This window comes from Gobio gobio (genome assembly GCF_949357685.1).
Source record: "Gobio gobio genome assembly, chromosome: 10".
Classification (NCBI taxonomy): Eukaryota; Metazoa; Chordata; class Actinopteri; order Cypriniformes; family Gobionidae; genus Gobio; species Gobio gobio.
This window is the reverse complement of record NC_137116.1, coordinates 17,897,711-17,921,893: the sequence shown is the minus strand read 5'-3', so window position 1 is coordinate 17,921,893 and position 24,183 is coordinate 17,897,711. Positions and strand designations below refer to the sequence as shown.

At 41.8% G+C, this 24,183-nt stretch overlaps 1 pseudogene across 1 annotated transcript; it reads right to left on the bottom strand.

Annotated features, from left to right (window-relative positions):
• Nucleotides 1-4,107: 4,107 nt before the first annotated feature.
• LOC307132816 lies at nucleotides 4,108-8,821 on the bottom strand (annotated as a pseudogene). Its single transcript has 5 exons — nucleotides 8,744-8,821; nucleotides 7,930-8,063; nucleotides 7,514-7,667; nucleotides 4,276-4,587; nucleotides 4,108-4,112 (listed from the first exon to the last, which is right to left on the bottom strand). The product of its transcript is annotated as an uncharacterized misc_RNA (transcript).
• Nucleotides 8,822-24,183: the final 15,362 nt, after the last annotated feature.

The following is a 24,183-nucleotide window of genomic DNA, read 5'->3' as shown; positions in this document are numbered from 1 at the left end:
AGTAATAGCATACTATTCCTCTCTATATAAGATATAAGTTGTCCAAATAATGCTATTTAATTACACAGAACCGCATGTATTCAACCCATTTTTGAGCTAAAATACAAGTATACAGCTAAACCTAAATTGAGCTAAACCTATAGTCTACAAATACCACAGCTGTACAATTTTCCCACCCTATACTAAATTTACCCTATACAATAGCCTAATGACATAACATTATTTAATATTTGAATCACAGCTTCTATAGTGTAAATGACATCGACAACCCAAGTGCATTTTACCTCAAACTTGCGACTAGTTAACTTTCTAAAGTAGCAACGCTTCTCGGGTCGACATTAACACACTGACAAAATATATTCTGAATTAAAAATATTTTTATACCACTTTTTAATGTGTGATTGTGTAAAGGTGTTCACGAGATACCAACCTTTCGCGAACTTGCTTTCAACGTCGAACACTCGTTCTCATGAAGACTGCGGTGTGTGTGTGTGTGTGTGTGTGTGTGTGTGCGTGCGCGCGCGTGTGTGTGTGGCGCGCGTGTATGTGAGAGAGAGAGCGTGAGGAAACGGAAATGCATCTGAACGTTATTTGCTCTATGAAATACATTGATAAAGACGAAAACTAAGTACATTTAATCTATAATTTTATTTTAGTTTTGCCAAACACACATTACAGATTTGGTTAGTTATCGTTTTTTTGTAATGCCTCGTTTTTATTTTTATTTCAGTTAACGACAACCCACCTAGTTTTCGTTCATTTTCGTTAACGGTTATAACCTTGGTAACGAGACGAGATGAATCCTGCAGGCAGTTTATTGCAGTAGCGCTCCAGTCTGCAACGCTCTGAAAGCGGCCACAGTTCACACCAATGCAACGAGACGCGGTGCATCATGTTGATAAGACAACGACTCTTTGTTAGGCTACTTCTGTACAACTTCCGACTTTTCGGCTATTTTTTTGTAGCTGGATATATATATATATATATATATATATATATATAATTTGTTGTGTCTTAATATGAATGAGGATACGGTTATTGATAAATCAAACTGTTATTGTTGTTCTTATTATCATTTAGGGGGGCTTAGGAACATTTTGGGGTAGCTTCAGCCCCCCCTAAAATAGGCCTAGCGACGTCCCTGGCTCACGGTCATTCGGCTGCATTCTGCCCCAAAGCATTCGCAAACAATGATCCGGCTGCTGTCCATAGTGCTGAAAAAGTAAGACCCTCTTCAGACAGCAGAGGTCGCCATATCGCAAGTTTCAATGGTTTTCCTGTATGTTCTCGTTTCAATGAATCTGTCTGCTCATATCCTAATTGTACATTTCTCCACATCTGTAGTTCTTGCAAGGATCCGCACCCGAAATCCGTCTGTCCACGCCGGTACAAACCGGAAGACAAAAGGAAAGCCCCAAATCAAAGAAAATTCTGAATAGTCACCCATCTACTCCTATCAATATTTTAAACCTTTCAAATTACCTTTTTTCTCACCCTGATCCGGTTTTTGTGGATTATTTAATCCATGGGCGTCGGAACCATTGTATGTGTGTGGGACAAGACCCACCCACTTTTTACCATCAATGATATTGGACCCACTCACTTTTATCGTCTCTAATCCAGCACATGTCTGTTTACCTACCCCTAACCAATAAATACTTATTATTAAACACATGTTAGACACTTTATTTCCACTTTTCTAATATTTTCTTCATTTTTATTGAAAAGAAATGCCTTTCCGCTCTGATATGTGATTGTAAAAGGGAGTAGCGTTAGCTCGGCCTAAGGCGGATTCGAACCGCGGGTCGATTTGCGTCAAAACTTGATGCCATGCGTCTTACCCCTACACTATAGCCGCTGTCAAAGATATGGTGATTTCCGTAAACTTGTCTTGTCCAACCAGAAGTTTAGCAAACAAGGCGATATTCTTGTACTTAATGTAAATGGCATCTACTCCAGTAAGATTTTCTGAGAGAGGACCCACCCACAATGTTTTTTTGCTTCCGACGCCCATGTGTAGTATAGTATCAATTTATGCACTAACAGTTGTACAGAATGTTCTCCGTATAGCTACTAACCTTTCTTTCACGTGTCTTGGACACATATTGTACTGGATAAATGTCCAATGTGCTGTGATACTGGCAAGCTGTAATACAAATAAATAAATGAAGTAAATACAAACCATTGCATCTTAATGTAACAGCAGTAAAACAAAATAAACAGAAAAGGTGGCAATCACCAGAGACATCCTGATTGTCACCATACTGGCTAGACAATGTAATAATACTGAAGAATAACTACGCTGTCAGTAAAACTATTGAAAATCTTTTCTCTGTACTTTTTGTCAGATAAGTAAAGGTTCATGTTAATTAACAAATCACAGATTTTTGTTTTTATTGCATTTTAAAAAATATCCCAACTTTTCTGGAAACTGGATTTGTAATAACTCACTGACACGGTTGCCTTTTGGGGGGTTTGGGATACTTTGTTAAATTTTGTGTTAAAGTGGTACACCTTGTGCAATATAGACATTCAAATTCTTTGGTTTGCTTTGTGGGACTTTGTTGTACATCACCCACCGTATGCTTTATGATCCTTTGGGGCCTTTTGATGACACCGTGGTATGCTTTGGGATACTTTCGTGTGCATTTTATGATAGGCTGGTGTTTGTGTATTGCCAACACTTTTTAATATACTTTGTGTGTTTAATTTTGAATTATAAATACTTTATAGCATTTTTTCCTACCATCATCCTTGTTTTGGCTTCCTTTTCTTTTATTTTTTGCTGAAATCTTGACAGCTGACTTCCTGTATTGAGAAACAAAAAACCTGTGTAAATTGCAATAGAGGTGTTTGCCTTGCAAGCCAGGTGAATATTTGAAATGCAGGAAAATCTGTTGACACTTTCTTTTTGTCTTATATGAACACAATAAGTACATTGTACTTATTTTTGGATACAAGTACATAGTAGTTGAGGCCACTTTCTTTTCCATTTTGTATCATATTCTACAGCCAGGGTTCCCACTCTTTCATGCACACCAGATTCAAGGACTTTTTAAAGCACCTTTTATTTTAAATCATGCATAATAAATACGTTAAAGGTGGGTATGTTACTGCCAATCTGCACGGTATATCAAATACCTACTGTAACTGTGTCTATCATTACTGCAGTAACGCTAAGACATATACTGACAACTAAATAAAATGTTAGGGGCATGCGACTTTTTAAAAAATCTAATGAGGAGAAAGGCTGGTGGAGTGTACAAGAGCGGGAGCGAGTTTTAAAGAGAGCTGCAGTTTAACATTTAACAATTCCTGCTTTTAACATTTATTTCACACTGGTTTTAGTTTTCTTTTTTATAAATCATTACTTCATTAAAACATCAAAATATAGAGATAATATTGTATACATGAATTTTCGAATTAAATGAAAAGATATGGACAAGCAAAATTATTTATTAATCACCTGTACATGGTATCTTTTTAAAAATCTATTTGAAGATTTTTAAGACCTACACAGGGTGAGATCAGTGTTTGTGGAAACATCCTAAACCATAAAATGACTAAAATGACTTACTTTATATTAATACTAAAACAACTTTATATTTATATTAGTATATTAATAAAACTTAATATTCTAGATATGTTATAAAAGCACATTAGCTTATCATCGATCCACCAGTTAACATTTACAACTCTGTGGAAGCTGTGTAAAAATATGGGTTAATATGCATTAGTCTGAACAAACCAACTGGCGCACTGAAAATGCAATTTCACTCTTTGACAGTAGATGGCGCTTATGGAACAGCAGAAATATATTGGTTTCCCCAGTAACCTCTGTAAACAAAGGAGCGCTGCGCTGATAAACACTACTTTATTAAGCGTTATACGTTGGAACTTTGATTAACCAATTTTAATGTAGATCAACACTGAGCCAAGCATCACTGAATTTGCACTTGCCTGGCACTAAGCTAGTTAAAAAGCTCCACGTTATGTGCTCATTATGCAGAGCTGACTGCACGTGATCACAATCCATTTTTTCAGGTTTTTCCCACTTTTTTCTTGCTTTGGCAGCGCATAAAGGCCAATTTTTGTAATGGCACCATGCTACTCTAACAAAATGTAGTTCACACTTAATTCAAGCACTTTCAAGGACCTATGTTTGTTTTCAAGTACTTTCCAGGCCTTGAATCCATGTGTCTGAAATTCAAGGACTTTCAAGAAGCGTGGGAACCCTGTACAGCTCTGCATCTTATATTCTGTATTGCCACTTACCTGTCTGCTTTCTTCTTTGCCTCAATCTCTTTTTTCCTACTTCCTCTGTCTGTTCTCTTTCCTTGTCTGCCTCTATCTCTTCTGTCACCATCAGTCCCAGCTCTAAGTCTTTCTGTCCCTCCATCTCTCCTCTCTCCACTCTGTCTTTCTGTGCCTCTATCTCCATCTCCTGCATGTTCCTCCTCTCAGTCTCTCCTAATTCACTTTGCTCCCCCTGTCCTCTCTGGTCTTCATCCTCTATTTCTCTTTCTGCTTCATCTTTTTCTCCTGTCCTCTCGTGCTGCCCCACCTTCTCTCCTTCAGGATCACATGCTTCAGTAAAAAAAATAAAACAAGACATTTAAGATGCAGTGTATGGTTAAAAATATGAGTAACTAAAGAAATATAAAAAGTTATATAACAAAAGATATAAAAAAGAACAGAATTATACACCACCAGCAATCTATATATTGTGTGAAAAAGGATCTGCAATGACATTTCAGTCTGATCCATCTGGATAGGTACACAATACAATTTGTTTAGCTCCTGTGTATTTAACTGATCATATCCCCCTACAATTTATCATGCTGTTTAAAGGTCCCGTTTTTCGTGTTTTTTGGAAGCTTTGATTGTGTTTACAGTGTGCTATATAACATGTGTTCATGTTTCGCGTGTAAAAAAACACAGTATTTTTCACACAATTTACTGATCTGTATACTGCTGTTTTCACTGTCCTCAAAACGGCTTGAAAGATTTCCCTGTTCTATGAAGTCCCTCCTTCAGAAACACGTAACGAGTTCTGATTGGGCCAGCGGTTCCCGTGTTGTGATTCGACAGCAGCTTAGCGCACGCAGAGCGCACGTTACCGGAAAGGTCGCGCCTCTCACCATAACGGGGATGCATGCGCTCAATGATCTCTAAGTACAGCGGCCCTGGGAAAGCCAAACAAAGGTGACTTGACTCCGGGATGAAAATAACAGCGTCTCGACAACATGGCGACAAACAAACTATACGAACGCAACCGAACGCAACACTTCCTATTCTCCACGCGGGAGCAACAAGACCACGCCCCCTTTTTCGCGTGTTGTTGTGGGCGGAGGTTAGTCGACATACTGTTCTACTGACGTAATTAAAGCAGGAAATACCAGGATGTAGTCCTAACCAGCCGTTCGCTGTAGGCATTGAAAGGGAACTTCTGTTAAATAAAATATCTCGCTTGGCATTGAACTGTGAGCTTTATAATTTTACAGGTATTATAAATGCTCTAACAGCAACATTACACACTAACTAAAGTTTGAAAAATGGGATCACGAAGAACAGGACCTTTAAGATCACTAAACTCTGGGCTTCTGGTAGTATCTAGGATATCTAAAGTCCACTAAAGGAGTAAGGACGTTTTCATATTTGGCACCTAAACTCTGGAATAGCCTTCCTGATAATGTTCGGGGCTCAGACTCACTCCTCCAGTTTAAATCTAGACTAAAGACGCTTCTTTTTAGCCAAGCATTCACAAAATGAACATTTCTGAAATATATTACTTAGACAAAGTCACCTCTTAAATTGTAATGTAGACACATTATTAGGGGCCAAGCACCGAAGGTGAGGAGGCACCTATTGAAATCGTTAGATTTCTTCTTATTATTATTATTCCGCCGCAAGTCTATGGCAGCCCATAGAACCGCTTGCGGGAAAGTTGTGAAATTTGGCACACAGATAGAGGACAGTCCCAGCATTAACCACACCAATTTTGGAATCTCTAAAACAATCCCTCTAGCGCCACCACCTGTCCAAAGTTTGACTAATATTTTTGCTAATAACTTTTGAACCATAAGGGCTAGAAACTAAATTATTTTTCCCTCTGATTCCTTGGCTCAAGTCAATTCGATTGCACCGTCACTTTCCGTCATAATAATTTTCCCGCCATTTTTAATTAACTGAAAAAACTACTTTTGCGAACTCCTCCTAGGCTGTTGCTCCAATTTGCACGAAAATTGAACCAGATCATCTTCAGACTATGCTGACAAAACCGTATTAGACTCGAGATGATTAGTCAAACTGTTATTGAACAACGCTCGAATTAAATCGACAAAGTGCCCACAAAAATGAAAGTCAGGCTTTATCTCCGAAACACTTTAGCATATTCTAACCAAACTTGGTGTGTGTTATGCCAACCATGACCTGAGGCTGCCTGCAGCGTTTCGGCGCAGTGCCACCTAGTGGTCCATAAATACAAAAATGTTATATTTTTGATTATAACTTAAGAACGCTTTAGCCAAATATCACAAAACTGGTCTCTTTAGAGTCGGGGCATCACGCCGAGCCATACCATACCCAATTTTCCCATATCAACCATTTTGGGCGTCGGCCATTTTGAATTTTGTCAGAAAGTGCTATGTTTTACAAACGCATTGGCGTATCATTACGAAACTCGGTGTGTGTCTTCGTCACCAAGCCCTGAAAGTACTCCAAAAGTTTCAAGGCAGCGCCACCTTGTGGACAAAAGTTATAATGAATTTTCCAATAATGCTAATAACTTTTGATTAAATTTGACTATTGGCATAAAACTGGTTTTAATAGATTCCTTGGGTCATGCCAAGAACATAGATCCCAATTTTACCATATTTGGCCAAACAATCTGTTCGCCATTTTGATTTCCTTTCGAAACCTACTTTTTCGAACTCCTCCTAGACCATTTGTCTGATTTTCACCAAAATCGAATCGTAACATCTTTTTTTACAGCAAAAAGTTACTAATTTCGTGTCAACAGACAAAACCGTTTTCATATACTGCAGCGACAAAGTTGAGCCATGATGCCAAAATGATTCTTGAGGCTGTATCTCTGCAATGCTTTGACATACTGACACCAAACTTTGCCTTTGTCATTGTCATCTGACTCTGACCACACCACATCAATTTCGTTACTGCGCCACCTATTGGTCAAAAGTGACAAACCATTAAATCATATTATTAGTGACTGTATATAGGATTTTTCAGCCATTTTTGCCTAAAATCATCTTAAAATGCCTATAATTGCTCGTTGTTGTAGTTGGTCTAACCCTCCCAGCCATGTTGGCATGTCTTGTCTTCTTCTTTGCGCTTGGCCCCGTTAATGGCTGCTCGCAGATATATTTTTTTGTGAAGCTGCTTTGAAACTATATGTATTGTTAAAAGTGCTATACAAATAAATGTTAATTTAAATAAACAATGCAGAATCAATCTTAATAGCCATGGAATGTACTGATGTTGTGATGTGACCTACCTTCTAACAAACCTTCAAACAGACACAACATCTTCTCCAGGACCTCTGGCAGCTCAAAGGGGCACTGCAGCTGGGCCTTACACTTTTTATTTTGTGGTCGGTACTTTCCCCACAGCAGGAGGGGAAAGTATCCAAGAGCTTTCAGTTTCTCCACCTTAACATAGAAAAGCATATAAGCAAATACAGAGGCAGGGTTACAATGGCATTATTATTATTATAAGGCACCACCAGGAAATTCTGTGTAGTGTTTTGATATTTATACGTAGACAAGCTCATTATTATCTGAAATGTTAAATGCAGTTGGGTTGATGAGTTCTTGCTTCCCTGCACAATGTAAATACAATTCTGTATTTGTGTAATGTTGACAGGAACATGCAATGCCTGACCAAAATACAAAGACAGAAAATGTTTATTACCAGCAGGGCACTATTGTCGAAAATCTTTCCTTGATTGCGAGATTTTTTGACTTGCTGTGCCCATTCCTTGGCCTTAGTGCGAATGTTTTCATGCGGGCCGTCTGCCTGGACTTCATGTCCAGCAGTTTCCCACACTGAGTAAGGGAGAGAGACAGAGCAAGTGATGGGGAGACGGTGTGACAAAAAAAGGTTGTAAACTGCTGTCCAGTTGATCAAGCATTGTTGATTTTCTAGCTTTCTTTTAACAAGGGCCTTAATAATGACTTGGAGGCCAAGTGAATGCAACTAATTGAACAGACAGACTAAATATGCAGTTGAGTCAATGCACCGGAAAATATGAATGTCCATCATGTGGCCACAGACATTATACCTTAATATATGGATAAAATAAAATATGGATAATCTCAATGAACTGAGTGACCACAGTTGAGAACCACCACAATAGAACAATGTAATCTGTCTGTAATAGAAATATTCAATGTTAAATAGCCTTGTAAGAGGATGTAACTAAAAGAACCAACAGTCAAACATTCAATATCAACAGGTACCTTTTCATCAGGTTGGAAATTAAACATTTTGAAAAATACCTACTATGATGAAAATTCATAGTGTATCAAAACAAAACTCTTTCTGTTTTTTGTATGACGAACATAATGTATCCACTGCAAACTCCAGTTTAATTGTCACTGTATTGCTTGGCCAACAAATACTGAGATATTTGATGAAAATAAAGTTTATTTGAATTGGACTTAATGACTTAAAAATGGGGATTAGCAGTTAGACAGTACAATAGCATTATTTGTACATTATTTACCTTGGTGCATTTTCGATTTGCACAGTTGATCTTCTTCAGGCAGTGGGCGCATTGCCGAAAAGTGGATCCACCTGGCATTTTTACTACAGACGAAACAAAAATAAATTATAATTATCGACATGCCACGTACATTTTTTTTAATTATGTGTACGTTATTGTCAACCATGGATAAAGTTTGTTGGACCAACGGGATGGGTGACATGGAAAACATTAGACAAAATGCATATTAAGTAATCTAATTGATATACATTATATTGAACTGCAAGGTAATGTAAGTGTGTTATATCAGAGTAAGTATGGGTAGCACTTTTGATATCACAAAGTAACTTTTATTTTATGGTAATAATTAGTAACTATTTTGTAATATTAATGTGTAATGTAATTTATTGGTTAAATATTAGTCATTTTTGGTAAAAGTAAATATTAGCATTATAAAAGTACTACATTAATGTCGTCCCAAAAAAGACGTTGAAAACTGGGCTCTGTTTGGTCCGTCTGATTTGGTCCAAATTTAGTCCAAAAAAAGACGTTGAAAACTGGGCTCTGTTTGGTCCGTCAGATTTGGTCCAAATTTAGTCCAAAAAAAGACGTTGAAAACTGGGCTCTGTTTGGTCCGTCAGATTTGGTCCAAATTTAGCCCAAAAAAAGACGTTGCAAACTGGGGAGACCTCCCTCTCCACTAGGCATATCAGGTGCTGTTTTTAAAATGCAGCGCATGTGTAACTGCAAAGGGCAAATAGGCCAACTCCAATGTGCGTTACTGCCCGTTAAATCGTGCATCCGCGTGCCGCGCACGAAAGCAGAATGTAAACCCTTAAAATTAAAGGTGCCAGGGAGAACCAAAAAGGGGGTTTCACAGTGATGCCATAGAATAACCATTTTTGGTTCCCTGAAGAACCGTTTTGTGAAAGGTTCTTTAAAGTACCATTTTTTTCTAACCATTTTATAGTCTAAAGAACCTTTCTGCACTACAAATAACCTTTTGTGCAATGGAAAGGTTCTTTGGATATTAAAGGTTCTTCATGGAACCATACACCCCGCCAAAGAACCATTTAAGAACCTTTATTTTTAAGAGTGTACGCGCGTCTGCCCTTCTTATTATAAATATTTTAATAAATAAATATACGCTTCTTTACCATTTTACCACTAACAATATTACAAAAAGTATTTTTTTATTAATTTTATTTTGGCGGAGGTGGATCGGTAGGCGGAGTTACCTTTTCAGCTCTATGCACGCAGCCTGCGCACAGCACAGCAATTAGCCACGCGAGTTTTCAAACTACTCGATCAGCAGGTAAGCTAATACAGAAAATGTATATTTATCCTACCACCACGCTACTGTAAAGGTTGTGGGAGCGTGCAAGTTATGCTTAATTATAATAAAAGCATACAGGGCCGGCCTGTGGCATAGGCAGAATAGGCAAATGCTAGGGGCGCCACTCATCCATAGGGGCGCCAAAATGTATTACTATTTTATTTATATTAATTTGAAATATTACCAAATAAAGCGCAAAAACGTAACTAAGTCCCCCGCATCTTCCCGGTCCGCCTCATCAATCTCCCCCCGCCGATCTACTTGAAGTGCGTCAGAAATACAACGCGCGATCAGTTTATCGTTAGGGGAATTTGTTGTCGCGTCGCCTCTCGCCTCATCCAGCGCAGACAGGATTGCTTTCATTTTTTAGGGTGCTTGGCCGCTCGCGCCAGGTGTTGACACGGTGTAAGTTGCCTGATTATTATGACGGATGGCCGAATTGAAGTGTCAAAAAAGACAGAAGCCCTCTGATGCAGGGAATATAAGGGATACACTGCTCTTCTTACGTAGTATTTGTGTTTTGTTTCTAGTCTAAATATCTAAAAAAAATCTTAAATCAAGGTGCATTTACTAGATAAGTAAAATGACAGAAGATATTTTTCTTGTTTTCTTGTAGATAAAATCAAAGTTAAGTGAGTTTTTGCTTAAAATAAGCTAAATTATCTGCCAATGGAGTGAGAAAAATAATCTTGTTTCTGATTGAAATCTTGTTTCTGTCCCGAACAGAAATAAGATTATTTTTCTCACCCCTTTGGCAGATAATTTTGCTTGTTTTAAGCAAAAACTCACTTAATTTTGATTTTATTTTCAAGTAAACAAGAAAAATGTCTTATTAATTTTACTTATCTAGTAAATGCACCTTGATTTAATAATTTTTATATATTTGGACTGGAAACAAGAAAAAGATTCTTAGTTAAATAAGAAGAGCATTTTCTGCAGTGTAAAGACAGAAGTAAAGTGATGTAGGCAAATTAATGAACAGTTTATTTAATTGCATAGTAGTAAAATACTAATGTTTGCTAATTAATACTTTATGCAAGCAGCTGTTCTGGGTTCTCCAGAGGCCACAGCCAGTGTGATTTTGTAAAAAATAAATAATATTAAACGCATGTAATATCACTTTTTTAATAGCCTAATGTTTTTACTCTGCAGTTGTGCAGTTTTAAGGGGGTGTATATCAATTTTTAAATGTATTTGCCCAAATTAGTAATGATATTTATATACAGGTTTATTTAAAATAGCAGCATTTTATGTAAAATTCACATTAAATATCTAAAGTTCTGTTTAATTCCTGGTGAAAACATGAATGCTCATAGTTTAGTGGAAGATTGCTGCCATCTGCTGGAAAACAAACACTTTTGCTAGTTCTCAATGAATAGTTTGTGCATGAATGTTGGATGCACTCTTGCTCTTTGTGTTTAGGCTGTAATGTGGCATAGGTGCAATTTTTGTATAGTTTGACTATCATCAGCCTTTAAAAAATAAAAAAAAATAATAATAATATCATGAACATAATGATGGGGTAGAATGGACTGGACATCATATAAAACAACAACAATAAAAATAAAACATCAATGCATTACAAAAAAAAAAAAACAGTTTACGAGTGTTTCCAAAGACTGATAATGTTTAGTGCTAAACCTTGACACAAGGGGCACCAAGTAAAATCTTGCCTAGGGCAGCAAATTGGTCAGGGCCGGCCCTGAAAGCATAACTCGAGTCTTGAGTTCAGCAGCAGCATTCTGAGTCTGACAATGTCATTCAATTTGTTTTTATCCAAGACCATAGCACATCCTCGCGCTATTAGCTCGGGGAAATACATCTAGAAAAATAAAAAATGAATTAAATGAAAAAGTCTATGTCAAACTCTAAATTTATATATTTGATATCATGGTAACACTGGCATGAAGGTCTCATTTGTAAAGTTAATGTATTAACCAACATGAACTAACCATGAGCAATACATTTGTTATTGCATATTAATATTTTAATCTTAATGTTAAATAATAAAAATACAGCATCAAGTTTTGACGCAAATCGACCTCAGTTCGAATCCGCCTTAGGCCGAGCTAACGCTACTCCCTCTTACAATCACATATCAGACCGGAAAGGCATTTATTTTCAATAAAAATGAAGAAAATATTAGAAAAGTGGAAATAAAGTGTCTAACATGTGTTTAATAATAAGTATTTATTGGTTAGGGGTAGGTAAACAGACATGTGCTGGATTAGAGACGATAAAAGTGAGTGGGTCCAATATCATTGATGGTAAAAAGTGGGTGGGTCTTGTCCCACACACATACAATGGTTCCGACGCCCATGATACTACACCAAGAGAATAGTGATGAAATTGTTGCCTTTTGTCAGAAAAGTAGTTAACATATTAAATAATTTGCTGAGAGAATGCTATAAATATTAAACCAAACCTTTGAGGTTTTGGTGATTATATTGTGACTGATTTTTAGAGACTGGGAGGAGGAAGGAAATTAAATATTTAATTATGATATAAAAGTATGACTTTGGTTTGTCTTTGACCCTTTTCCCAAAGGGCTGTAAAGAAGTACTGGTCCATTGGCTCCCGTGTCCGTCATGGTAATGTCAGCTTTCTTGCTTAACCGATTTTTGAGTTGTCCTTAAAGGAACCCTAATTAAGAAGCCAGTCTGATTTACCATGACTTGGAAGTTATTTAAAGGGGTCATAGAATGGTACATGCACTTTTACAAGTTGATTATACGGAAATGTGTGTTGGCAGTGCCTGTACACAACCATCCTATATTGATAAAAATACATCCAGTGTTTTTTTTTAATCTCCTTATATATTTTCCCCTGTCTCAAATCGAGCCGTCCGACCGTGTGACGTTACACGGTGTACGCCCCTCCTAAGATTGTTGATTGACAGCAGCGTTTCAACACAGACCCGCCCTGAGCGAGCTGTCATCAGTCCACCATTGTTGATACTCTGGAGCAGAATGGCGTCTAAGCGATTGTGGTGTTGTGTTGTTGGGTGTAATAACGAACACAGCAGTCATTTTGATGTTCCTAAATCCGAACTGCTGAAGACCAGTTGCTGCTGAGTTTTTTTTAGAAGGGAATATTCCCCCCGATCAACGTCAATGTTTGCGCAATCATTTCTCAGCAGACTGCTTTATAAACGAGCGTCAGTATAAAGCAGGTTTTGCTAATAAGCTGCTCTTGAAAAAAGGATCGTGTTCCTGCTGCACCTCAGGAAGATCGAAGATGTGAGTGTAACGTTTTATTAACCTTTATATTAATATTTGCAAATCGCTTGCACGCTTCACGATGAATGAGGCTTAAGTTTACAGGGTAAGTTACATAACAGCATGCTTTCTGTTTATGACGTTCTCAATATAATTCATAATCCCACGTTTATAATGAACAACGCGTTATGTTTGTTATTACAAACTGTGTACTCGGGTGATAAAGTTAACGTGGTAACACTACACTAAGCTTACTTTTGTACATGGTTTATAACGGTGTCTGTTACTGATTAAGAAGTAATGTAAAAAAAAAAAAATCTTATAACATAACATCAATCTGTCAATGAACTAACACATCAGTAAACACATGGCAACTACGCTACTCTGCCAGTACAAAGATAGATCAAAGTGACATGACGTTAACCAACCATTCAGAAACGTCCTGTTCGAACTTCGATGGGTTCGTCATCTGTTCCTGGTCCGACTCCGGTTCAAAATGATAAGGTTGCTTAGATGTGTCTTCAGAGACTCCCGTTGCCATTATTTCTCGAAAATATACCCTCAAATGTTGTCAAGGCAACACTCCACGTGTGCTGTGGTGTTGTGTCGGGTCGAACCAAACGCCCCACAGAGCAGAGGGGGCGGGGTGAGCAAAGCTCATTAACATTTAAAGTCACATACACTGAAATGACTTGCTAAAAACTGAGCTGGTTTTGACCAGGTAAATTGAGTGTTTTCTTACAATACTAATGAGAATTTTTAATTAAAGTATATTACAAACTTTTCATTTAGACACTAAAGAATCATATTAACTTGCACAAAAATGTCATTCTATGACCCCTTTAAGTTTATGTAATAAGCACCTCGACCAGTGTTACATTTCTTTTTGAGAAGTCAGACGGGCTGCTCAATTAGATATCTCCACATGTGGCATCTGTTTTTGCCTACATGGAGATTAAGCTTTGTCACAACTGCAACTTGCATGTACTGCTGTTTTTGGTGGTGTTTTGTAACAGCCATAATTACTATGCAAAACTTTGAGGGTAAGGAATTACAGTCATCACAATTTCATATTCAGTAGGAATGGGGTGATCTCCTTATCACACAATATGATTGGATACACAATATTAGATTAGATTAGATTAGATTCAACTTTATTGTCATTACACAAGTACAAGTACAAGGCAACGAAATGCAGTTTAGGTCTAACCAGAAGTGCAATAGCAGCAAGTGCAGGATATACAGTGGATGCGTAAGTGCAGGACATGGAAATGTACTGAATATATATAAATATGTATAAATAGAGAGACGTTATTACTATAAACAGAACTGAATTTACAGGTGAATATGTACAGTGAATAAATATACAGATGGCTATTACTATAAACAGAATTTACAGGTGAATATGTACTATGAAAACAATATACAGATGGCTATTACTATAAACAGAATTTTACAGATAGAGGTATACAATAATATGTTAGGCTAATATGAGGAATAGCAGTGGATTAGGGTAGTGCAATAAATAATGGACAGAGCTATCCGGAAAAAAAAAAAAAAGTGTAAAGTGCAGTGGAAAGTGGTTGAATATTACAGTTAGAAGTACGGTGCAAAATGCAAATGTAAACATTGGTACTATAAATACAGTCGGCAGTGCAAATGAGCATAATCCAGTTAAGATATGGCAGTGCAAGATGCATATGTAAACAGTTGTTACTGTGATAAACAGTCGGTAGTGCAAATAACAAAGTGAATGTAGGTGTGAGGTAGGAGAGTTAGCAGTTTATGAGGGAAGTGGATCAACGGGGGTTTGAGTTCAATAAGGAGACAGCTCTGGGGAAAAAACTGTTCTTAAGTCTGCTGGTCCTGGTCCGGAGGATCCTGAAACGCCTGCCGGAGGGCAGGAGAGAAAACAGTCTGTGGGCTGGGTGAGAGGAGTCCTTGAGGATGCTGCGAGCTCGATGCAGACAGCGTTTCCTCTGGATGTGCTCGATGGCAGGTAGTGGAGTCCCTGTGATGCGCTGGGCAGTTTTCACCACCCGCTGCAGTGCCTTGCGCTCCGCAACAGAGCAGCTCCCATACCATACTGCAACACAGTTGGTCAGGATGCTTTCTATTGCGCAGCGATAGAAGTTCACCAGGATAGCCGAGGAGAGCTGATTCTTCCTCAGTGTCCTCAGGAAGAAGAGGCGCTGGTGAGCCTTCTTGACCAGGCTGGAGGTGTTGGTCGTCCACGACATGTCCGCCGAGATGTGGGTCCCCAGGAACTTGAAACTGGAGACACGTTCAACAGCCATTCCATTGATGTGGATGGTGTCGTGTGTGCCTCTTGACTCCTTCCTGAAGTCCACGATGAGCTCCTTTGTTTTGGTGGTGTTGAGGAGCAGGTTATTATCAGCGCACCATGTGGCCAGGTGCTGGATCTCTTCCCTGTAGGCAGTCTCATCGTTGTTGCTGATGAGCCCAATCACCGTAGTGTCGTCCGCAAACTTGACGATGGCATTAGATCCATACACAGGCTTGCAGTCGGAGGTGAAGAGGGAGTAGAGAAACGGACTTAGCACACAGCCCTGTGGTACACCAGTGTTGAGTGTGATGGACGTGGAGCAGGTGGATCCTGATCGAACATTCTGGGGTCTGTCAGTTAGGAAGTCCAAAATCCAGTTACACATTGAAGTGTTGATGCCCAGGTCTCCAAGTTTGGCAATTAACTTGGATGGGATGACAGTGTTGAATGCTGAGCTGAAGTCAACAAACAGCATGCGTGCATAAGTGTTCTTATTGTCCAGGTGAGTGAGCACAGAGTGCAGTGCCATGGAAACTGCATCCTCTGTGCTCCTATTGCTGCGGTAGGCAAACTGGTGTGAGTCCAATGTGGATGGTAGAGAGTCTTTTAGGTGTTCCAGGACCAGCCGCTCAAAGCACTTCATAACGATGGGTGTGAGTGCTACAGGGCGGTAGTCATTAGGGCACCTCGGGCTAGAGCTTTTCGGCACTGGCACAATGGAAGTGCGTTTAAAGCATGTCGGTACAGCTGCTTGGGCAAGAGACAGGTTGAAAATGTCTGTAAAAACCCCAGCGAGCTGCTCCGCACATGCCCTGAGAACACGACCAGGGATGTTGTCTGGTCCAGCAGCCTTGTGTGCGCTGATCCGGCTCAGTGCCTTGCAGACATCTGTGGAGGAGAGTGTGATTGGTGGGTGGTCAGCTGAGGGTTTGAGCTTGGTGGCAGTTTCTCTGTTGTCTCTTTCAAAACGAGCGTAAAAGTAATTTAGCTCGTTCAGGAAGTTAACATCAGTGGCTGCGGGGGTGGAGTGGGTGGGTTTGTAGTCACTGATGGCCTGAATGCCCTGCCACATGCTGATCTCATGGCCTGAATGCCCTTCCACTTCCTGATCTCATACAGAGCAGACGTGCCTTCTATCTGCTCCCCGCTCTGCTTTGGCGCTGATCTTTTTGTCTTTTTTTTCTTGACTCCCTGCTTGCTGGACTCCTGAAAATACTGAAATGGAATTAATTAACTGGTCTCTCAGCGCGATTGACAAGATTTTCTCACTGAGGAAGGGTACTCCGGGAGAACCCACCTGCCCGGACGGGACCTTCCCCGCGGGCTACACGCGGGACGCCTGGAACAACTGGCAAGTCCTGTGCCTGGAAGTCCTGTCCGTGGAGGATATTGAGGATTTATTCATAATTGGCATTATGATAGTGGGGTTCCTATTTCTCGGCCTTGGGATTGCCCTGACCTATCGAAAAATGGGTAAGACAGCTGCCAGTAAATTCACCCAGCCGCTGTCTGTGGAAATTAAAGAGTGCTTCGTGGATGTGTGTGACCGACTGAAGGTATTAGATCAAAGAGTGACATTGATTGAGGAGCTGTATCGTAACATCTCAGCCCGGACTGCGGAGACGCAGGGAAGAGTGGGCTCCATCGGGGGTCAGGCTAGTGAACTGCTACGCAGTATGTCTGGTCTGACCATGAAATTGGATGAAATGTCCAGGTCCATTCATGAACCGGACGCTCGCCGCTGACGCTGAGGATCAGAACGGATTGATTGATTATGGTCTGGAAAATTACAGAAGATCAGCTAAATGGATTAAGATATTTTCCCTCATCCCAACGTCCAGCCTGTCCCTATCTCTCGGTTGGGAGGTCAGCTTGACAGCTGGGTCCTGCTATCTTGCTTTCGTTCCCTGTGCACGGCCATATCTCCTTTCAAGGACAAGCCACAGAACTGAACTTTGAAAACATCTTAAGTTATGGCTAACATTCTCACACAACACAGGAAGCCAAGACTCTTACTCGCATCATACACACCTCACCCCATCCCTGCCCCCCATCCAACCGTCTGCCTCCCCTTTCCTCCTTCCTATCTCCCTTACTATTCCCAACAAAAAATACCATCACGTGACCACGTGTACTGTGTGTACTATGTATGTAATGTTTGCATGTATGCTTAGCAATCTGCATTTCTTTATTTCTGGAGAGCGTGTGGCGGCGCTTTAAATAGCTGCGGCTCGGAGGCTTGCTCCAAACTTCATTTCGTTGCATTGTACTTGTACATGTGTAATGACAATAAACTTGAATCTCATCTCATCTCATCTCATGCGTCGAGGGTCAGAGTTGGAAAAGTGACCCTCTATCTTTAGCTTGTAGCAGTGCTTGGCCTTTTTGATGCCCCTCTTCAGGTTAGCTCTGGATGTACTGTAGGCTTGTGCATCACCTGATCTGAAGGCAGTATTGCGTGACTTCAGCAGGAGTCGAACTTCCCTGTTCATCCAAGGCTTCTGATTAGGGTATGTGGTGATCTGTTTCTGGGTTGTAACACTGTCGATGGTGGTATTGATATGATCCAATACAGAGGAAGTGAATGAGTCAATGTCCGTGTGAGCGCCACTGGTGGCTTGAGAAGCAAACATACTACAGTCTGTGTTTAGAAACCTTTCCTGGAGTGTGGAATCTGCCCCCGCAGGCCACACCTTGATGGTCTTTACTGATGACTTCACACGGTTGATGAGGGGTGAATATTTGGGTGATAGAAACAAAGAGAGGTGGTCTGACTGTCCCAGGTGGGGGAGGGGTGTTGCAACGTAAGTTCCCGCCATGTTTGTGTAAACATGGTCTAAGGTTTTGTTTCCTCTGGTGTGGCAGGAAACATGCTGGTGAAACTTGGGTAGCACTGACTTTAGGTTTGAATGATTAAAGTCACCTGCAACAATAAACGCAGCTTCCGGGTGATCAGTCTGTTGTTTACTGATGGCTGCGTGAAGTTCTTTCATAGCAAGCTTGGCATCAGCATCCGGGGGAATATAGGCTGCAGTTATAATGGTTGAAGTGAACTCCCGCGGTAGATAAAACGGTCTACATTTAACCATGAGAAACTCCAGGTTAGCTGAACAATGACTCCCAACAATAGCAGAGTTTGTGCACCAAGCTTTGTTAATATAAATGCACAATCCACCCCCTCTGCTCTTCCCGGAGCCATCTAGTGTTCTATCCGCCCGGAGTGTGTGGCGTCCCGCTAGCTCAATAGGGGTGTCCGGTATTCCGCTGTTTAACCAGGTTTCAGTGAAGATTAGGACGTTACAGTTCAAAAGTTTCTTACTGTGTGTAATGCTGAGTCGAATCTCCTCCATTTTGTTCACTAGCGATCGTACATTGGCAAGGAAAATGCTGGGTAAAGAGAGCCGGTAAGGAGTTAGCCTTAGCTTAGCTCTTAGACCTCCACGCCTACCCCGCCTTTGTTTACGATCACAGCGCCGCCTTCTAGCACTTCCGCCCGGCCGATCTCAGGAAGGAGTTGAAGATTGTCCATAAAACTGTCGGAAATTCGCAAACCAATATCCAAAAGCTCACACCGGGTGTACGATGTAAAAGCACAACTGTTCTGTACGAACAGACCCGAGATGAACAAGAAAAATACCGCAAAATTGCAGAATCTGGAGAGACGCTGAGCCTCGCGATCTACTCGCGCCGCCATCTTGGTCAAATGCCAAGGTTCACAATTAAATACAAACACAATACAATGTAATAAATCAATCATGAGGTTCACAATTAAATACAAACACAATACAATGTAATAAATCAATCGTCAATGACAACTACATTATACCTGTACAGAATTATGTTTATTTCTGACAAATCTTTGTAATGTATGTAGCCGGTCAATTTTGACATTTGAGTTTTATTTGATATTCCTCTTTGTGTTTTAAGAAATGTAGTACAAACTGTTAACTTCAGCAAAACTTGTTTTCAATGTACTATTTTCAGTGGTTCTGATCAAGAGTTCCTATCAATTGTTGTATGTGGGGCCTTAATTAGCGAGACACCAAAGGAAATTATATCGCTTCTCCTTTAAGCGTTTGCGCTCAGACGCATGGTGTATGTGTTACGGGTGACAAAATGCGGGGAAAAGCGGAAACTTTCTTTTCCTTTCCATGTTCCCCGGGGGGAATTATTTTGGTGTAACACCTCACTCCGGTTCCGGGTGCAGCAGAGACTTTGCCCTACCTAATTACTGCTGATGCACGGCAGGTGTGAGGGAGAGGGGAGCGGTGTTTGCACCGGCTTTCCGTTTCACAAGAGGAGGATAAAAGAGCAATCTAGAAGAGAAGAAGGAGTTCAGTGGTGTGGAGTTCAGTTCAGTCCAGGTCGGGTCAGGTCAGGGTTGAGGTCGAGCTGGTGAAAGTCAACCGGTGTCCAGTTAATCAGCTGTTTGGCTGGGTCTCTGTCGTTGTGTCTTGGGGTAGAAGATCTCCTGGGTGAGCGCTTCCATTGGACGCTGTCGTTTAGAGCTGCTTGGAGAATATTACTGGATTAAACGGCTGCTTGGATCTGTGCCGGAAGAGGAAGAGAGAAAGATAAGTGAATTAATTACATCGTTGAATCAAATGTAAAGCTGGAAGAAAAGACTGTGAATGTGAAATTTACTATTGAGGAGGACATCTGTTTCAGAGACGCTGGAGAGGAATTGAGAGTTGAATATTCCCATTCAAATGCATGGATGAAGCGAGGCTTCTGATCAGCCCTACTGTGTGAGTGATTTGCAGTTGTTTGCCTTACCTGATGCACGCTGAATTAATGCTGTGGATTTGTAGTGAACACGAGTGCTGTGTGATATGCTGAGAAGAGTCTCCCAACGCCTGCTTCCATTCTTGGGAAATGATCGACTTGTCCCCATCCAAATTCCAGAACGATACAACTAAACTGGTGAAGTAATGCTTTGTATTATTCTCTCTTCCACCGAGTATTGTCGTGAAGTAATCCCTCATTGAAGGCTCCTGTTAACCCTCTCTCTCTCTGAAATTACAAGCCTCGTGAAGAACCGTATGGCTGTGGAAAAGTCTGAACTGTTATACGTATTGATGGAGCTCTGAAGATGTACAACATCGCTGGTAAAGCTGCCTATTGAGTCTCTCGCTAATGTCTAATGAAAGAATCTGCTGTTGAGAGAAGAGAGAAGAGACATTACCTGTTCCTTACTGTTTGAGTCCTGCAGATGTGCAGCAACGCTGTGAAGTGAGTTTTAAAGTCACCATTCCCCTCTCACGTCCTGATAAGAGAATCTGCTGTTAAGAGAAGAAATCTTACCTGTTACCTACCGTCTGAGTTCTGCAGATGTGCAGCAACGCTGTGAAGTGAGTTTTAAAGTCACCATTCCCCTCTCACGTCCTGATAAGAGAATCTGCTGTTAAGAGAAGAAATCTTACCTGTTACCTACCGTCTGAGTTCTGCAGATGTGCAGCAACGCTGTGAAGTGAGTTTTTAAAGTCACCATTCCCCTCTCACATCCTGACAAGAGAATCTGCTGTTAAGAGAAGAAACCTTACCTGTTACCTACCGTCTGAGTTCTGCAGATGTGCAGCAACGCTGTGAAGTGAGTTTTAAAGTCACAAATTCCCGTTCATGTTCTGATGAGAGAATCTGCTGTTGAGAGAAGAGACATTACCTGTTCCTTACTGTTTGAGTCCTGCAGGTGTGCAACAACGCTGTGAAGTGAGTTTTAAAGTCACCATTCCCCTCTCACGTCCTGATAAGAGAATCTGCTGTTAAGAGGAGAAGCCTTACCTGTTACCTACCGTCTGAGTTCTGCAGATGTGCAGCAACGCTGTGAAGTGAGTTTTAAAGTCACCATTCCCCTCTCACGTCCTGATAAGAGAATCTGCTGTTAAGAGAAGAAACCTTACCTGTTACCTACCGTCTGAGTTCTGCAGATGTGCAGCAACGCTGTGAAGTGAGTTTTAAAGTCACCATTCCCCTCTCACGTCCTGATAAGAGAATCTGCTGTTAAGAGGAGAAGCCTTACCTGTTACCTACCGTCTGAGTCCTGCAGATGTGCAGCAACGCTGTGAAGTGAGTTTTAAAGTCACAATTCCCCTCTCACGTCCTGATAAGAGGATCTGCTGTTGAGAAAGTGAACATTACCTGTTACTTACCGTTTGAGTCCTGCAGATGAGCAGCAACGCCGTGGAGTAAGCCGTCCTAGCCACTATCGCTCTATTGTCCCCCGAAGACAGTGGAACATCGTTCCAGCGGCTACTCTGGTCCAATAGCCTGAGAAGACAGGAGTTGCTCATTCTTTCCTCAAGTTGATTATCATTCAATAAAGACTAATATTTTTTGAACTCAATTACTTGCCTCCTCCTTTGTCCGTTTGTTGCGTGCCTGTGGTGTCGGCTCCTCACGGTGGTGTCTGGAGTCAGGGGCGGCTGGGCAGCCGAGTCCGCCCCGGCCTGCACCGGTGACACAATTTGGCGTAAGTCGGCAGGGTTGCCACCGTGAGTTGTAGCGGCCACAGGTACGCGATGGCGGATGAAGAGGTCCCACCAGTTCGCTCGCAAATAATGCCCATCATGATGGGAGCCCCTTGGGCACAACGCTATGGAGGACCAGGATCGGAGTTGAGTTTTCAGGACTGGAAAGCGCAGATAGAATATCTGGCTGGATTACAAGGACTGAGCGCATCACAAGAGGTACAGTTTGTGCTAGGATCGTTAGAAGGAGAAGCTAAAAGAGAAGTTCTTGCTGCATCAGAAGCCACGCGGGCCACTGCGAAGAACATCTTTGATTTCTTGTTTGGAGTATATGGAGATTCTACCCCGGTAGCTATTCTTCGTGCCCAGTTCTTTAACTGTCAGCAGGGGCCTCAGCAGACTCTGCGAGCATACTCCCTGAAACTGCGAGAGCAGTTTGGCCGGCTGAAAGGTCGACAAGATCATGGACTGGGAGAAGGAGATGGCTTATTGAGAGACCAGTTTGTTTTGGGGCTGCGTGAAGGACCGGTGCGCCAGGGCATACGGCTCCAGCTTCGACGAGACCCCACTATGTCTTTTGAGGCTCTTCGACAAGAGGCCTTGGCGTTGGAGTCGGATCAGGGAGAGGCGACTCGGACACCAGTTTGTGTGGCGGTCAGCAGCGCCACAGTACCCGCGCCTGTTGAGTCAAATGAGTGGAAGCAGAAATTGAGGACAGAATTACTGGAGGATGTTAAGGGACAGATGGCAGAGTTGTCTCGGAGTCTTTTGAGTGAGCTTCATCGCGGTCGAGTCGAGGGTGGACCGATGATGCGAGGAAGATCATATTCAGATGAGGGGCAAGGACCTGTACGCCGCCCTCCGCGTCCAACGGGCCCCCGGTTTCAGTGGGACCACCAGGGTCGACCCATCTGTATCAATTGTGGAAATCCGGGACACATCAGTCGCCAATGCGACCGTCGGCGAAATTCTCAAGAGGGTTTTTAGTCCCACCGGTCACTGTGGGTCAAGTGGCCGGGACCCCTTCAAGAGACCCTTGTTCTGTTCCGGTGATGAGAGACGACTGGGTTGGGCGTTGCCCCACCGTGGAAGTTCAAGTTAATGGAATGAAGATTAATTGTCTGGTCGATACAGGTTCTCAGGTCACCTTGTTTTCAGAGAGTCTGGCTCTGGAGTTATTCGCGGATCATCGGCTTCACAGGACGGAAACTTCAAGACTCACATTACGTGGAGCGAATGGATTAGATATTCCTTATACTGGGTACATCGTGGTAGACTTTCTGGTTCGAGGGGTCCCTGTCCACCAGAAGGGTGTTGTCATTGTTCGAGACCACTGCTTGGGTCTCCATCGAGCACTGCTAGGGATGAATGTCATTCTGGATTGCTGGGAAGAGCTGTTTAAAGGCCGACCGGCCCGAACGCCCCCGTTAGCAGCAAGGCAGGACTGGGACCAGATCCTGGCCGATTGCCGAAGAGTCCATGCAGCAAGTCAGGTGCAAGAGCGGGAAGATATCGGTCGAGTCACCTGCCGGTACGCTCTGTCTGTTCCAGCCCGGAGCGAGGCTGTTCTCTGGGTCCGAGTGCCTGCTGGACCCCGTGAGTCAGGTAACTGTGTCCTGGTAGAGCCCCATGAAGATTGTCAACCCATCGAAGTAGCCCATGGGCTAGCGGTCATACGACGAGGGCGAGTTTCAGTGAAGGTGCGAAACACCCATCCCTACCCAGTACTCCTTCGTCGGCACCAACGTCTGGTTCGAGTTTCATCTGTCCGTCCTCTCCAAATCCAAGAGCAACAAGATGTCTGTTTCAGGCAGGTGAGCCCTGCGGTGGTAGAAGTTGCCGTCCGTCCAGTGGAGGCCAGTTCAGGCCCTGTGAGAGGGGAAATGCCGACCCATTTGATGGGGGAGTCTTTTAAGGGTGAGGACCTGGAGGAAGGACAAGTGTTACAGCTCCAGGAGCTCTTGAAGAAGTGGAAACATGTGTTCTCAACCCATGAGGAAGACTATGGCTGTACAGGAGTGATTAAGCACCAAATACCCACCGGAGAAGCAACACCTAGTCGGGAGCGGTACCGTCCGGTGCCCCCCACTCTCTACACTGAAGTCCGCGCTCTGCTAAAAGGGATGCTAGATAGAGGGATTGTTCGAGAAAGT